The sequence below is a fragment of the Pleurodeles waltl genome, unplaced genomic scaffold, assembly GCF_031143425.1.
Source record: "Pleurodeles waltl isolate 20211129_DDA unplaced genomic scaffold, aPleWal1.hap1.20221129 scaffold_37, whole genome shotgun sequence".
In the NCBI taxonomy this organism is placed as follows: domain Eukaryota; kingdom Metazoa; phylum Chordata; class Amphibia; order Caudata; family Salamandridae; genus Pleurodeles; species Pleurodeles waltl.
Genome location: NW_027150076.1, coordinates 5,334,428 through 5,352,227, shown reverse-complemented (window position 1 = coordinate 5,352,227; position 17,800 = coordinate 5,334,428). Strand labels below are relative to the sequence as shown.

General features: G+C 47.2%; 1 pseudogene; it reads right to left on the bottom strand.

Moving 5' to 3' along the window:
• Positions 1–4,358: 4,358 nt before the first annotated feature.
• Positions 4,359–17,800, bottom strand: part of LOC138276117 (zinc finger protein 436-like) — a 286,585-nt pseudogene continuing 273,143 nt past the window's right edge.

Below are 17,800 nucleotides of genomic sequence, written 5' to 3'. Positions count from 1 at the left end.
CTCTCTGCATACAGCCCCTTCAATTCCTTAAAGGTCAGATTCTCATAGGGAGAATCCATGACCTCAGAGCCAGCTGCAGTCATGGTGTGTGTTAGGATACTGTAGGGTGTACCTAACCAACCTAACTCCTGTTGAAGCCCCCTTTTCTATCTTCCCTCAGGAACAAACCAGAGACCAGCCAGCCTTAAGGTACAAGCAGAAACATTAAATAATACGTTCACAGAGACTGTGGCTTGATAGGCCAAGTCCAAGCAGTCTGAATTGCAGAACTCCAATACAATCTTTTATGCATGAAAACCACAAAATGGTGATAATACATCACCCAATCAGAACAACTGAAATATAATTTCTTCATCAAGTACATGGTGTGATGTTGATCAGGAGATGCATGGTATTACGAATGAAGCAATGCATGTCGCATGAGCTGACTCTTTTAAGCAAGCCTTGCATTACAAGCTGCCTGTCAGGGTTAATGTACTAAAGGTCATCCAACCTTCTGCATGTGTTTTTCAGGCCTGTACATCATTGAGTATCACCGGATGAGGTCAGGCCTGGGGAAATAATAAAATGGCTTCCTTAGCCAGTTTCCACAATCCTAGTCTCTCAAAAATAAGTGTTAGGGCAAGGGCTATGCCTATACCCTAGCCTGCCTAAACTTTAGAGATTAGCTTTCTGCACTAGGTACTATGTATACCTCTAGGTAAGGAGTGGTCTTTCCTGTGGAAAGCACCAGGTGACAGAGTAATAAGGCAAATGCAAGTGCTTAGCCCACCGCTGCACCATCAATGTAGGAGGCTGACCTGGTGTGTGGTGGGTACCTATGGTACTTACACTTTATACCAGGTATCACTTATTAGTGTAGTGTAGTCAGGGTCTAGAAGCCAGGCTCTCTAGAGGTAGCAGAGGATGAGCAGCCAAGGCTTACCTAGGAGACATGCAAAGCTCATGCAATACCACTGTAGTCACACAGTACTTACACACAAGAAAGAAAACACTTGGTGTTACAAAAATAAAGGTACTTTATTTTGGTGACACAAATACCAAAAATACAATAGAAGCTATACTCCCTTGGGAGGTAAATAAATCATAAATTATATCACTACTATGCAGAAATAAGCATAAAAACAATTAGAAAACAATGCAATTAGTGAAAATCACAATAGAGATGGAGTGCTGGGGGCTGGAGCTTCAAGATGCCTGAGGATCAGGTGGAAAGAATGCCAACAAGCCTTGGCAGCTGCAAAGGACAGTGCACGGAGGTACTGTCCTGCGTGGGCAGGCAAGGTTTTACTTCCACCCAAGTTGAACAGCTGGAAGTGAGGACCCTCGGGACCACTTCAGTCCACCACCCGTGATGCAGGATCCATGCAACTCAGCAGGAGAGGGGATCCACGCAGCCAGTCGTTGATGCCATTGGTGCCTGCAGAAGCAGGAGAGTGACTCCTTCACCCCAAGGGAGATTCCTTCTTCCTTCTGAAGCAGGCTGAAGACTGGTTGTCCTCAGAGGATGCACGACCGGGAAAATTCTGCAGTTGCTTGAAGTAGCCGTGGATACAACGTTGCAGAATGCGTCTTGCTTCTTTATTTCAGCTTGTTGGGTTCTGGAGCGTCCAGATGCAGTTTCTTCAGTCAGAAGTTGAAGTGGAAGGTGCAGAGGATTCCTGCTGAAGTCTTGCAATCTGAATCTGAGGGACCACCCAAGAGAGAGACCCTAAATAGCCATGAAAGGGGGACTGGTCACCTAGCTCGGTGACCACCTGTCAGGAGGGGGCTCTGACATCACCTGCTGGCACTGGCCACTCATATGCTCCCAGAGTTCCCTGCCAACCATGAATCCAAGATGGCAAAACTCAGGGACCCCCTGGAGGAGCTCTGAGTACCAACCCTGGGGTGGTGAAGGACAGGAGAGTGGTCACTCTCCTTTGGTTTGTCCACCAGAGCAGGGACTGGGGGTCCCTGAGCCAGTGTAGACAGGTTTATGCAAGGAGGACACCAAATGTGCCCTTCAAAGCATTGCCAGTGGCCCGGGGAGGTTACCCCTCCCAAGCCTGTAACACCTATTTCCAAAGGGAAATCCTTTGTTCTGCCTTCCTGGGCTTGAGCTTCTCAAGCAACAGGAGGGCAAAAACCTGTCTGGGAGGTGGCAGCAGCTTTGGCTTCCTGGAAACCCCCAGAAGCGTGTAATAGCAATAATGGGGTCCTCGAAGGGGTCCCCAGAGTTCATGGAATCATACAACCAGTGCTTGCAAAAGCATCAGGGTACAATACCAAAATGTTTGATACAAACATGCCTATGTTCGGAATTACCATTATGTAGCTGGACATAGGTATTGACCTTAGTCCAGTACACACATAAAATAGTGTTACCACACTCACGAAGTCTTGGAAAATGGGCCTGGAGTTCGTGGGGGCACCTCTGCTAGTACATGGGTGCCCTCACACACAGGTATTTTGCACCCTGCTCTCTGGGCTAGAAGGCCAGCTATCTGGGTGACCTATAAGTGACCTGGTGCAGTGAAAAGTTGCAGTGAAAGGGTGCATGCACCTTTTCACGCAGGCTGCAATGGCAGTTCTGGATAACCCTTTGCTTGGGCTCCCTATGGGTGGCAAAATATATGTTGCAGCCCATAGGGATCCTCTGGAACCCCCAATGCCCTGGGTACCATATACTAGGGCCTTATAATGGGGCACCAATGTGGCAATTGTGGGTGAAATACAGAGTTTTTGGAGAGAAAGCATAATCACTGGGGTCCTGCTTAGCAGGATCCCAGTGAACACAGTCAAACACACTGACATTCGGCAGAAAAAGGGGGTAACCATGGCAAGCAAGAGGGTACTTTCCTACAACTACCAGGACAGGCCACGCAACCAGGCACATGCACTGCCTTCTACATACACAACATCCTTTCTAAAGTTAGGGCTAGATAGGGCCTACCTTAGGGGTGACTTACATGTTGTAAAAGGAGAGTTCTCGGCCTGGCAAGTAAATTTAGATGCCAGGTCCCTGTGGCAGTAAACTGCGCTACCAGGCCTGAGACAGGTTTGAAAGGCTACTTCTGTAGGTGGTGCAAGCAGCGCTACAGACCCACTAGTAGCATTTAATTTACAGACCCTGGGTACAGAGATACCACTGTACAAGGGACTTACAGGTAAATTAAATATGCCAATTAGGTATAAACCAATCATACCAACTTTAGAAGGGAGAGCACCTGCACTTTAGCGCTGATCAGCAGTGATAAAGTGCTCAGAGTCCTAGAGCCAACAGCAACAGGTCAGAAAAACTAGGAGGACGGAGGCAAAAAGTCTGGGGATGAACCCACAAAAAGGGCCAGATCCAACAACATTATAAAGCAGCACTTCATACAGTCTACAGGGAATTTATCTTTTTAGATATATTTTATATTCATGTGCATTAGATCCAATTTTAAACGTGTCTTATGGTATACACTTTAATAAATAAATGTGTGCTTCTTTATAGAATAATAGTGTTATTCCTGCCTTCTGCAAGGTGTTTTTTTGATAGAAATATGAAGTAGGGAAACACCAGAGACAGCTCGGTATGACTGACTCAGTCCTTCTTCCATTGATGTTGAGTAAAATGAATGTCATTACATTTGGTGGTAAAAGAACTCTTTAGTAAAGTGGCAAATGAGTGAGCGGCATGTACTAAGTAAGTGGCTGGTTTTATTTTTTAGTGAGAGAACAAGTATGCTCATATATCACTTTTATCTTAGGATATTTTGGGCAAATGTTAAGCGTTTGTTGTATATCAGCTTGAATTGGCTCTTCTTGTATTTGTCACTCCCCTGGAGTGCAGCCTCTTTACCGTCCTTCTGAAAGGATGACTTGTGTACTTTCACTGCTCAGGAACTACCTTTGTTTTGTGGATCAGCAATCCATGGAGGTGCATGGGGTTTGGTTCATGGGTTTACAGGCTGATGATAAATCTTCACATCAAGCTGAAAATGCCCTTGTTAGTCCAAGCATTGTTCATAGCGTTGCTTTTACTAGTAGCATGACCAGGTGTGCTTGGATGTTTTATTTTATAACTCTGTTTCCATAGAACAATGTTTTGTTTCTTTTATTCTACATAATTCCAGTTTCGCAGTGTGTTTCCTGGTACTTCATGTTTCTACCTACCTGTAGAGAAATGAACAATCACTGAGAATAGACATTTTCATAATTCTACAAATATCTCTGTTTTTCTTCTTTCCTGGTAGTTGAGGCTCTATCTATCTTATCTGGTATTTGAATGTTCCACAGAATTATAATGTTATAATTTTCTGCAATTCGTTCATCTCACAATAAGTGCATGTTTGCTCCTGTGTGTGTCCACAGATGAGTCAGTATTCTTTTTTTTTTTGTTGAAAATGTATTTATTTATTTTTACAGAACAATACAGGTCATACAATATAGAGCTACAGAAGGATATAAAACACCTGTCACCCACCCTAGCCAGCCCATGACCTAGAAAGAAATAAACACACAATACAAAAAAGTAAACAGTGCAATTTCAGCGTCATCGTGTCTTCACACTGGGTACGGGTAAAAAGCATTAGCGGGCCATCAGATATTTTTCATGGGAGTCAATATTCTTGTTAATTTACTTAAGTCCTTGCCAAGTGTACTGCATTTATAGGATTATTTCCACGTGTGTCCAATGAAGATGTGTTTTGGCTTAAGGCAGAATAGAATTGATAATTCACTAAAGGTCTTTATACATTCAGTGCACTTGTATGGCTTTTCCCCTGTGTGTGTTTTCTGATGAATTCTTAGGTTTGAGGAGTTACTAAAACAGTTTCCACTTTCATTGCACTTGAATAGTTTTTCTTGTGTGTGTCTGCTTATGTCTGTGTAGGATTGATGACTGACTAAAGCTCTTCACACATTCACTGCACTTGAATGGCTTCTCCCCTGTGTGAGATCGCTGATGAATCTTTAATGCTGAAGAGCCATAAAAACTACTTCCACATTCAATGCAATGGTAAGGTTTTTCCCCAGTGTGTGTTCGCTGATGGCGATGCAGGTGTGATACATGACTAAAGCTCTTCACACATTCACTGCAATTGTATGGTTTTTCCCCTGTGTGTGTTCGCTGATGAATTTGGAGGTGTGATAATAGACTAAAACTCTTTCTACACTCACTACAATGGTATGGTTTTTCCCCTGTGTGTGTTCGCTGATGTCTTTGGAGGTCTGATGATTGACTAAACCTCTTGCCACATTCACTGCACTTGAACGGTTTTTCCCCTGTGTGTGTCCACTGATGTCTCTTTAGGTGTGATAAACGACTAAAACTCTTCACACACTCACTGCACGTGAATGGCTTTTCCCCTGTGTGTGTTTGCTGGTGTCTTTCTAGGGTTGATAACTGACCAAAGAACTTCACACATTCACTGCACTTGAATGGTTTTTCCCCTGTGTGTGTTCGTTGATGTCTTTGTAGGTGTGATAACTTCCTAAAGCTTTTCACACATTCACTGCATTTGTATGGTTTTACTCCCTGGTGTGTTTGCTGATGCCTTTGTAATGCTGATAACTGAATGAAGCTCTTCACACATTGAGTGCATTTGATTTTGTTTTCTCCTGTGTGCGTTGGCTGATGGTGCTTTGGTTTTGATGACAAACTAAAGCTCTTGATGCATGTGTATGCTTTTTCTCTCTTGGTTGTTTTTTCTGGGCTAGGTGTATATTTTTCTACATCCCCTGACTGTGTTTCCTGAATGGCTAACATGGCTGATAAAGGACTTGTGTTATTCTTACACTACCTGTTTATATGTTGTATTTTGCATGTTTTAATTCTAATTTAACAATAAAGTACAATGGCCACTAAATATTACTTATCACACTCCTTACATGTGCGAGGCTTCTTTTTTGGGCGAGTGTGTCTTTAGATTGGATAATAGTTCTGCACAGGCGTATAAAGATCCTTCCTCATCCTGGTTGATGCAAACCTGGACCCCTGTATTTTAGACAGCAGAACTAATCTTCCCTTTACCTTTCGGTTGTCTGGCTGCACTTTGTTGTGCCTTTCTCTGGTTACTGTGGTTTAGCCAGAAAGAGTTTACAATACACCTGGAGCTCGGAATGACGGTCTGTCATTGCTTTAGAAAACAAAGCACTGCTGTAACCACATCAAACCAACATCATGATCAAAGCTGGTATTCGACACTGGTTTATAGAGGAGGTGGTTTGTTATTGTTGTTGCCTTAATTGTTTTAGAGCTCATTTCTTAGTCTTGTTGCGTGGAGGTGCCCAGCGCAGTCTCTTACATTCACTGATTTGCTCTTGACTGGTTCTTCAGGGCTCAGTCAGTTATGTTCCGGTTCCTCCGTCTCTTACTGCACTGTCTTTGTGCGTCCAAGGCTTGTTTCCTGTTGGATGCAAAGTGATTGAAAATCACTAAATGGAAACGTAATGGAATGTGAATAGACAATATTTATCTGGTTGTAAAAGACATCTCTTTTTTACCATCTTTGACACTTATCAAGGGACATTTCACTAGAGACAACTATTTGACTAGAAGTACTGTTGAACACGTCACATCTTTACTTCAGAAAAGGTGGAGATTTACATGTTCACAGAGTAACTTAATAAAGAAAGGGCTCTCACAGAGCACCACGTGCTACAGGTACAGCTTTAGGTAGAGGCACATGGTCAAGATTGAATTTAAACAAGAACAGATGTGGGAAACAGAGATGGATGAGGACATGAAAGTTTGAAAGTTTATTTATTAGCAAGGTTAATTAAAACCATCGCTATTCAAGCGTACATACTATATAAATACTTGAACATACTCTCTATGTAAAATAAAAGCACATAAAAATGTATTTTTGCTTATTTTAAACTAAATCATGTCATGGTGTTTAATTGTACATGATTAAAACTTACTCCACTGATTTCAACCTTATTCTTGATCTTAAACTCAGGACTTTCTTACTCCTGTGTTAAAGCCATGTTGCGTCCTGGTTACTGAAAGTAAAACACAGGCAATTTCCTAAAGTAAATAACACAAAATTATACCTATGACTAAATTCTAGCTGGAGTTAACCATTTGGGAACTCTTCTGACATAAGTCGATAAACCATGCACTCTTGGCTTACTAGACTTTATTCTCCATTTCTTTTTGGGCCTGTACCCTACATTTGGTCCCCTGACAAGAAAATGGGATTGAAAGTCCACTAAGCCAACTGATAACGGACGGCCTATATTTAGTGACCTGAAGATGTTTTTCAAATACAATGTCCTGAGGCCTAGCAAAGCCAGGCACACGCAAAAGATATGTTCTAATGACTCTTGTCTGTACCCACACAGTCAGCACAAATGTGTCGATGCTTGCTGTGTCCATAAAGGGACCAAGGGCCAGATGTAGCAAGCCATTTGCATGTCGCAAACTGCGAAAAACGCAGTTTGTGCTATGCAAACGGCCTCCCGCGATGCTCATTCCCAAATTGCGAGTCGGTACCGACTCGCAATTTGGGAATGTGACTTGCAAATAGGAAGGGGTATTCCCTTCCTATTTGCGACTCGCATCGCAATTCAGACTTGCTTTGTGACCGCGAATGCGTTCGCAAAGCAACTCGCAGTTACCACCAGTGTCACACTGGTGGTAACTCATTCGCAAAAGGGAAGGGGTCCCCATGGGACCCCTTCCCCTTTGTGAATGTCGTCAAAAATATTTTTTCAGAGCAGGCAGTGGTCCTATGGACCACTGCCTACTCTGAAAAAACGAAACCAAATGGTTTCGGTATTTTTTTCATTTTGCGACTCGTTTTCCTTTAAGGAAAATGGTCTGCAAAATAAAAAAAAAACTGCTTTATTTAAAAAGCAGTCACAGACATGGAGGTCTGCTGACTTCAGCAGGCCACCATCCCTGTGAATGCAGGGACTCGCTATGGGGGTCGCAAAAAGCGACCCACCTCATTAATATTAATGAGGTGGGTCTTTGCGTACCCATAGCGAGTCGCAGAAGGTGTCTGAGACACCATTCTGCATATGCTTTTGCAAGTCTGAAATTGCGAGTCGCACCGACTCGCAATTTCAGACTTGCAAAAGCATATCTTGCTACATCTGGCCCCAAGTCTTTCGTTACCATCAACCCAAATCAAAAAAGCATAAACTGATGTTTCAACAACTGGTTGAAGGATGCTGCTAGATATTCCTGCACCCATTAAGTTTTGTATGATGTTATTACAGTCCAGGAATGTTCTCTTCTTGCTACTTTTTGTTTATCAAAAATTAGAGACTTCAACCTAGTGATAGCATTTGCTTTCCGATAAAACTCCACTTTGCCCAGGTTCAGCTCCCAGGCTTCTCGCAAACCTAGCTCTTTAATACAGTTGTTTAAATGATGACCCCAGGTGCCTTTATCATTGTGATGCTGTTGCTTCTCGATTTGATCCAGCATAGATTATTGATGGTACCGATCTCTGCTGCACGCATTCTCCACCATAATTTGGTAAAGGCACATTCAGGGGGTCATTCTGACTTTGAAGGGCGGCGGAGGCCGCCCGCCAAAGTCCCGCCGACAGAATACCGCTGCGCTGTCAAAAGACCGCTGCAGTAATTCTGAGTTTCCCGCTGGGCGGGCGGGCGACCGCCAAAAGGCCGCCCGCCCGCCCGCCCAGCGGGAAACCCCCTTCCATGAGGATGCCGGCTCCAGAGGAGCCGGCGGAGTGGAAGGGGTGCGACGGGTGCAGTTGCACCCGTCGCGATTTTCAGTGTCTGCCACGCAGACACTGAAAATCTATGTGGGGCCCTGTTAAGGGGCCTCTGCAGTGCCCATGCCATTGGCATGGACACCGCAGGGGCCCCCAGGGGCCCCACGACACCCGTTACCGCCATCCTGTTCCTGGCGGTGAAAACCGCCAGGAACAGGATGGCGGTAAGGGGGGTCGGAATCCCCATGGCGGCGCTGAGGATTCCCTAGGGCAGCGGGAAACCGGCGGGACACCGCCGGTTTCCCGTTTCTGACCGCGGCGGTACCCGCGGCAGAATGCCCATGGAAGCACCGCCAGCCTGTTGGCGGTGCTTCCGCGGTCGTTGGCCCTGGCGGTCCATGACCGCCAGGGTCAGAATGACCCCCTTACTCTGATATTCATAATTTTTCAGACCCATTTCTAAGCGACCTGGGCTGGAGATGCTGATCGTGGAATCCGAAAAAACGATTTATAGGCCTTCGTCTGAACTTGGTTATAAAAAGCTGCTTCCTTCCCCAGCATGATTTCGGCTACATAAGTAACAGTGGGCATTAGCTGTGCTGCCACGACAGAAAGCAAGTGAGTGTATGACAGGCAACTCAGTTTTTGTTTTAATACTTTAAAGCCATAGGCCAAAGAGTGGGCTTTAGCTTGAGCAACAGCAAGCTGTGGTTTGAAAGTCAAGGGGCGATCCATAGTGAATCACAAATATTTATATGTGGGGGCCACCTCCACCCGGGTTCTATTTAAGAACCATGAAAAAGATGTAAACTTTATCAACCAGGCGGACTACCTTAGTTTTGCTCAAGTTCAGTTCCAGACCTTGCGTTGTTATGCTTATATAAAATGCGTCAATGCTATGCTGTATTCCGACTGGTGTTTGGCTGAGTAAAACTATGTTGTCTGCATACTGTAACCATGCTATTCCTTTCCTGGCCAATACTGGCGGATTACTATTTACGGGTGCGAGGGCCTCGGCTAGGTCTGCAAGGTATCAATTGAACAGCATGGGAGCTAATACACACCCTTGTTTTAATCCTTTAGCCGTTGATATTCTATTGGTGAGGTAGCCACCCTCCCCGATTTTTACTTGCACCCAAGTGCCTGTATACAAGTCCATCATTGTGTTCAGAAGGCTGCTTGGTAAGCCCCAACCTTTCAGTTTCTCCCTTAAGCGGGTTCTTGGCACACACTCAAAAGCAGCCTTCAGGTCAATAAAACACACAAATAACCTTTTGTTCTTAAGCCTGGCTTTATTTCCCAAGAGGGCCAGGGCTGCCAGGTTGGTAGAGGCTCCCATACCTGCTCAGAAGCCTGTCTGGCATTGTGGAATTAGATGTCTATCACATATCCATTCCGCTACTTGTTGCAATAGACAGGCTGCATAGAGTTTTGCCTCCACATCAATCAAGGCTATTAGCCTGTAATTCGAGGGGGCTGCAGGATTTCCTCTTTTTGTATATTGGGTGAAAAATACTGCCTTTGCATGCATCTGGTAGCACCATAGTGCCCTGGAGGTCATTAAAAAGCAGCGCCAGATAGTGAGCCCAGAATGAGGGATCTCCTCTGAAAAGGGCGTTCGGAATTCCGTTCTGGCCAGCTGCCCCTTCCAGTTTTAGTTTCTTAATAAGGCCTGTCAGCTTTTCGATATCTATGTTCATTAGAGTGTGTTTTTATTCATTGTCAGATAGAGATAAGTCAGTTTCCGTTTTCACTCTAAAGCCAAAGTTTGTCTTATTTAAGTCATTTACTACCTGAGTCATTTACTTCATGTGGTGCTCTGGGAATGAGTACATTGTTAGTACATGGGCTTCCCATGTGGCTGCGTCGATACCTGCATTCATTTGTCGTTTTTTTACCTGATTTCGCCTGTTTATCAATTGCCAGAACTTTTTGTTATTTTTCTGTTTGTTGGAGATGAGAAACTTGGTCCACAAATCCTCATGATATCTCTGTTTTGCCATTCAGCAATTTTTCTTGTATTTGGCTCTTAATTCTGAAAGCCTTGTATTATCTGATTTCCTTCCCCGGTCTATGTCCTTTAGGGCTTTTTTTGTTTCTCTAGAGACTTGATTTTTCTGATTACGTAGTGTTTTGTTATACCACGGCTTTTCCGCTATGCCACTCTTAACTTTGCTATTTGCCTCTATTACCGAAATATGGGAGACGTTTTTTGATGGTGAATTTCTTCATTAAAGAGTCACACAAGTGCTTCCAAGCCGTCACTTGTTCTCCTAGAGGATGTTCTTCTTGTTCCTGAAAGGCCAAGGAGTGCCAAGGTCCCACATGGAGACAGAGGCCCTACTCAGGACACTAGAGAGTGAAGTGTGGACAGTGAGGAATACCCTGGCCCATTACACAGTCCTGGACTGTCACCCTCCAGCAGCCCCAAACAGGACACCACTGACACCCCTACCACCCAGCCACCAACATCAGCTCTGGCCAAACAACCCTACACCAGTGTATCCAGGCCACAGACTGGTGGAACAGAAGTACAGAGGCCAGAGTCTTCACCTACTAACATGCAAGATGATGATGTCCCCAGTACATGTGGTACTGCCAGACCTGTGCAGGGAACACAGGCACAGAGGGCTAGGCCCAGTGGGAAGGCATCAGTGCCCCCGGGGGAGGCCAAAGGATGGATGCTGCAGCCCAGGAGGTGATCTCTGAGGTCCAGGGAGCATATCACCATACCCAGAACAGGATGGGCCAGAACCTGGCCACCCTGGAACAGAGTCAAAGGCTGCAGACTGTCCAACATCAAGAGACCATGGAGCAGTGGAAACAACTGAATGCCACCATGGCCACCATAGCAGGGGTGCTGCAGCAGCACCACCTAATCCAGCCTGAGACCCCCCACAAACCAGGAAGCCCCTACCACTGACCAGGACACAGACCAGCCATCTACATCAGCAGCAGCAACTGGACTGGTGACACTGGCAAAAGACACACAGGAGACCAGCACCCCTACCCATGCAGCCCAACATCAGACCCTCAAACGGTCCCTCAGACCCAGATATGGCACAGGAACACCTGCCAAGACCAAGGCCCCCACCAAGAAGTGACTTTGACATGGACTGACTCCCAAGTGTGCCACCATCCTCACCCGCCAAAAGCAACATAACAACTTGCAAGGGACAGATAGACCTCTATCCACTGCCACCAATCGCCCAGCCCATGTACCTACAATGGACATCCACCATTAGCCCACTCCATAGCTCTGTAAAGTGCACCAATGCAATAAGGACACCAAATAAAACACATGTATGCCAATTCGCATGTCCCCTGTCATATTGATGAATCAATTGTAAATGTGAATTTATTTCCAGTCAATTCCATAATCAGACCTTTATTGCAGGAATGGCACCCCACGCACAACACTGTGTGGAGTAAACAGAAATGTACACCATGCTTGTCTCAATGGCACATGCCACCTCAATATTTAGGTAACACTGTCAATCACTATAGACCCCACATCCCAATAGTGAATAAGTCAGACAGTTATTATGCATTGCAGACAACATCATCAGTGAACAGTACCTCATGATCACTGGAAGTATAGTTGGATCAGCCGGTTCCTGGAGTGGGCATCTTCCCCCTCTTCATCCTCACCATCACTCTCATCCCCTCTTAGATGATGCAGGTCTGGATATTCAGCACCCTCCTCCTCCAGTAGGAAGATAGCTTTCCTCACAGCCATGTTGTGCAGCATGCAGCAGGCTACCACTGTTCTACACACCTTCTCAGGGCAATTGCACAGGGAACCCCCATAGAGATGGAGGCAACGGAATCTAGCCTTCTGGAGACCTATAGTGCACTATATCACCCTCCTAGTACGTCCATGGGCCTCATTGTAATTCCTCTATGCATCTGTCCTAGGATTTCTCACAGGCGTCAGGAGCCAATGCATGTTGGGGTAGCCAGAATCACCTGCAAAAGTGTTTTGAAACCAGGACTGTAACAGACTGCCATTACTTGCAGACAGCCTGGCTGTCAGCTATGTGCATAACCAGTGTCATACACACTCCCTATGAGCCGTCCTCTGTCCCCTTCTAGTTGATCCATCATGTGTGGTACACTGCTGTTCCTCAGGACAAATGAATCGTTGACTGATCCTGGAAACATGGCATTCACATGTGATATGTACTGGTCTGCAGTACACACCAATTGTATGTTGATTGAGTGGAAGTTCTTCCTGTACACCTGTTCATTTACTCTTGGGGGCATGAGAGCTATGTGGGTGCCATTTATGGCACCTATCACATGGGGAACGTTAGCAAAGGCATAAAATTCAGACTTGGTGGCAGGGATATCAGCGCTTTGGGGAAACTTCACATATGTCTGCAGGTGTAGTACAAATGCATCCAGGAATTTGGACAGGATGAGGCTAAACATTGGCTGTGAGAACCCTGCACCCATGCCCACTGTCACCTGAAATAAGCCTGTGGCTAGGAAAGTACAGAGAGCACTTGCACTTCAGTAGGGATGGCATGCTGATTCTGATTAGCCGGTCTCAGTACTGGATCCAGTTATGCACTTAGCTCATGGATTGTAGCACGATTGAGTCTGTAGTTGATAATGATGTGACGTTTCACCATGGTCGCCAAATCAACAAGAGGTCTGTACACAGATGGGGCCCTCCCTTGTTACATGGGTCTGTACCTAGGGGGAGTGGAGAACACATGTGAGGGACACATATACATGTTGTGTATGAATAACTGCTGTACAATATGTAGGTTACACACAAGCGATGTATGATGTACAACTGTAGGCACATGTATGAAGTGATACGTCTGGACTGTTGTGGGGAGGAAAGAGTCATATGTGCATGCGACTAAGGAATGGGGTCCATAGGGCCTCATGGGGCCCATGACCACAAAATGTCTGCATTGTGCTAGCAAAATGGCAGCCCCCTGCCATCCAGACATGTGGCAGTGGAAGTGACCTCATTCTGCTGGCGGTTGATGTTATGGCGTAAGGCGTTGTTCACCGCCGTGCGCCCATTCATTGGTTAACATGGTTGTCAATGGGGTATCTGTGACCATCATGATCGCCGCCAGTGGTGACGGTGCATACCACCACAGAGCAGATGCCATGTCATCACCCCAGGTTCACTTGACTCCCAGATTTCGTGCATGGAAGCACTCCACTGAGTGTGCTACTGTATCCTGACTCGGGTTACTCAAATGGCACGAGTCACAGGGGAAAGCTGGAGAAGTTGGTGGACGGGATCGTACCCCTGTATGCCAAGTTATATGGGCGACCAGAGGTGCAGGTGAGTAGGCGGTTGACGTGCATGGATGTGTGTGATGGTGGCAGATGCTTGTATGCATGTGTGGTCGGTATGTACCTGCACAGGCATAGAATGTGTGGCAAGTACAGTTAGTGGGGTGGTGTAATGATGTTGTGAACTGTCCGTCCCATAGGGGACGAATAGTGAGCAGTATCACATGGCCATTTTCTGAACTCTGTTTTTCTTTTCTGTGTGTCCCCTACAGGTCAGCGCCCATCAGAAGAGGGCACTCTGGCAGGCCATCGCCAGGGAGGTGCGGACCCTGGGGGTCTACAACCAGGAGAGCATCCACTGCAGGAAGCGGAGGAAGGACCTGTGGCGCTGGGCCAGGAAGACCTGTGTGGCCCAGCTAGAGAAGTCCTCCCAACGAGGAAGGGGTGCCCGCCGGGCCCCCCAATGCACCGCTTTCTAGCAGTGGCATATCCAGACTTGGATGGGTGCTTGAAGGCTGCACAGCAGCCACAAGGGCGTGAGTACCAACACCAAATCATGCCTCTTTGATGGATGTCCGAGGGTGCTGTAGGATGTATGCTGTATAAAGCCAGGTACTCTAACAGGTGTCTTACAGCAATCCGGGCCCCCTGGGCACTGAGATAATTAGGGGCAGGTCTGCAGTTCATCAGGTCCTTGTGTCATGTGGGAGAAGAGTTGTATGCTAGGGTTGTGGCCACTAGTCAGGGGCATAGGCATGACTATAGCTGTAGGTGCTGCGTGGTGGTGTATAAGCTGGGTGGGAGTATGAGTGAACCAAGTATGTACATCTATTCAGGTATTTACATATATCTCTCATGTTTTGTCTCCTCACCCCTGTACTCTTGTGTTGACTGTGTACATCAGCATCATCTGGCGAGGGAGCAGTGGCAACGGCCAGTGGGGATGCAGCGGCCCACGGTTCCAAGGAGGCAGAGTCTACAGACCAGGGGACCAGTGGGTTGGAGAGTGGGTGGAGTACCACGGGGTGGCTACTACCACTGGGGGTAGTGACTCTGATACCTCCTCAGATGGGAGCTCCCTGGTGGTGGCGGACCCTAGTGGGCCCACCCATTCTTTGTCATCTTCCGCCACCCTCCATACCATCACTGCCCTCTCAGTTGCTCCCCACCCTGTTGCCCGTGCCCGCTCACCCAGGAGGGTGTGCGTCTCCTTCGCCCCAGGCACCTCATCCCCTGCCCCAGTTGGCCCTGCTGCCCTCACGGAGGAGGCTATTGACCTCCTGAGGACCATCTTTATAGGGCAAACAACCATTGTGAATGCCATCCAGGGGCTAGCATCCCAGATGCAGCAGTGCAATGCATACCTGGAAGGTATTCACTGTGCCATGTCTGGCCTACAGATATCTTTTTTCAGTCTCTGGCCTCCTCTTTGATGGCAGCCAGTGTCCCTGGCCTTTCCGTCCCCCCTCCAACCACCTCTACCCCTTCCAGCACCCAGCTCCCTTCACCCATCCCAAGCACACGTTCAGACAGCCATACACACACCTCAACACACAAAAAACATACACAGAAACACAAGCACCACACTTTCCACCACAGGCATACACACAGCCAGCATACAAAGGCACACACGACAAGTCACTTCCCCCAGTGTGTCCACCTCCCCCACCTCCCTGTCTGTCACCTCTACATGCACACCCACAAGCACTGCACCTTCATTCACTGTTGCTGACCCCATTCTTGCAGTCACCACAACATCAGACATCCAGTCATGCACCCCAGACACCACACCTGCACTCACCACGACACTGACTGACACATGCAGTACACTCACCAGACCTGCAGACACCCACATAACATTCATGTACACTGGCAGCCTGTCTTGTCCCACTGTGTCCACCCCCCCTCCTCCCAGACACCCACCCAACACACATCCTCCACACCTCACCATACTGTACAGGCACCTGCATCCACGTCCAGCACACCTACACCTGTTACAAACACTCCGTCTTCCATCACTCCCCCACCTTCCTCCACGTCCACCCCAACTGCCCCTAAAACATTTTTCCTGTCCTGTGTTGACCTTTTCGAATCCACTAGCCCACCCCGTCTCATCCCTAAACGTGCCCACCTCCTTGCCCTGTCCACTCCTTCCACGTCTAAGTCCGCCCCAGTCTGCCCTTCCCATTCCCATGCCCCTTCCCCAGTGAGCAAGAAGCCCTGTGCTGGCCGTGGTCCATCTCCCACAACCCCGGTCTAAGCCAGCTCCCCCACCTTCCAAGGCTAAACCCAAACCCCCACCACCTCCCAAACGTAAGCCCAAGCCCTCCCCAAGACATAAGTCCCCACCCCTGCTACTCCCTGCCCCTGAGGTGCCTGGATTCCCCATTGATTTCCCATTATGGTGGGGTCCCAGGTGCACAAGTGGGAGTCAAGTTTGGGTCATTTGGGCCCTTCAGCCTTTTTATATTTGGACTGGCCAATGGCCTTATTTGGACATTGAATTTTCTACGATTATTAAAGTTTGAGTGCCCGGTGTTGCTGTAGGCACACTTTGGAGACGTGGTTCATCATTTCATTGTGGGGGTGTGGTGTGCACGTGTGTACTTTGGGCAGGTTGTATTGGCCTTGTGTCGGGTAAGTGCCTCTTGTTCTGGTGTGTATGGCTTGTGATGGTGTGAGGGGTTGGGGGGTGGGTATGTAACTGTGCCCTTTCTTCCCTTGTTTAGTAGGTTGCAGTACTTACCATCATCGTCTTCGTCGGCGGTCATGGACGTGGAGGTATACGGCAAGGAGCAGCACTGGCATGATTTCCAATTCCTTCTCCATGTCTGCGTGTGCCTTCGGTGAGTGTTTTCTTTTTATTTGGTTCGTTTCCATCAGGCTTTGCATGGCGGTGGTTCCCGCCCCGGAACTGATGGTGGTCTTGTGCTTCATTATTTGTTGGGCAGATGGGGCCTTTCCGTCAGCCTGTGGGTGGCCTCTTCCGTCGATATCGGCACTCCTCTGCTGGCGTTGAGTGGTTTTCATGCTGGCTGTTTTTCATGTGCTTCATTATTTGGCGTCCATACCACCAGCCTGTTGGCGGTAGTTACCACCACAGTTGGTGGTGCGGTCTTTCCCGCCATGTTCATAATGACCACCTATGTCTGAAAATTTCAACAGATAGTCAATTATTTTTCAGGTAAAAGATGCTTGAGCGGCTTTCCTTATGCACAAGCCACGTCGGACTATTGCTGGCTGCTTCTGTGCTGAAAGGGCAGACTGCAGCCTAGAGAAATTCGCGCCCACTGGCTTACCTCAGTTTCTCTACACAGTCTCTGAGTTTCTGTATCAGGGTTTATTGTGATTAAGAAATGTGGGGATCGTTAAACCTAGTGCCTCACTAGGAGCCTCGATGATTACCCCCACTTTCAGTCTTTCAGATTCCTTTCAGAGCCCCCGGGTTTCACAGGGTTCCATCCACCAAATGGCTACTGGAGGAAGCGGGAGGGCCAAATCTCACGTTATCACTGTCTGATAGTTTTACAGGCTTGCAATCTCTTTGTCTCTTTATGAGTGACTATTTTAGCACCCCGAGATCCCAAGTGGAGTCGTTGTGAAGTCCTCGATGCCATGCACGATGGATCAGGACATGATACTGCTACTTAGGTTTGAGGAAATGTATAACAATGGTAACTCTTCAGGAAGTATATAACAATGGTAACTCTTCAGGAAGTATGGGCCAGATGTAGCAAGGCATTTGCGCCTCGCAAACAGTGAAAATTGCTGTTTGCGAGGCGCAAAACCCACATCGGGATGCCTATTCCCATTTTGCGAGTCGGTAACCTGGTTACCGACTCGCAAAATGGGACTGCGAGCCACAAATAGGAAGG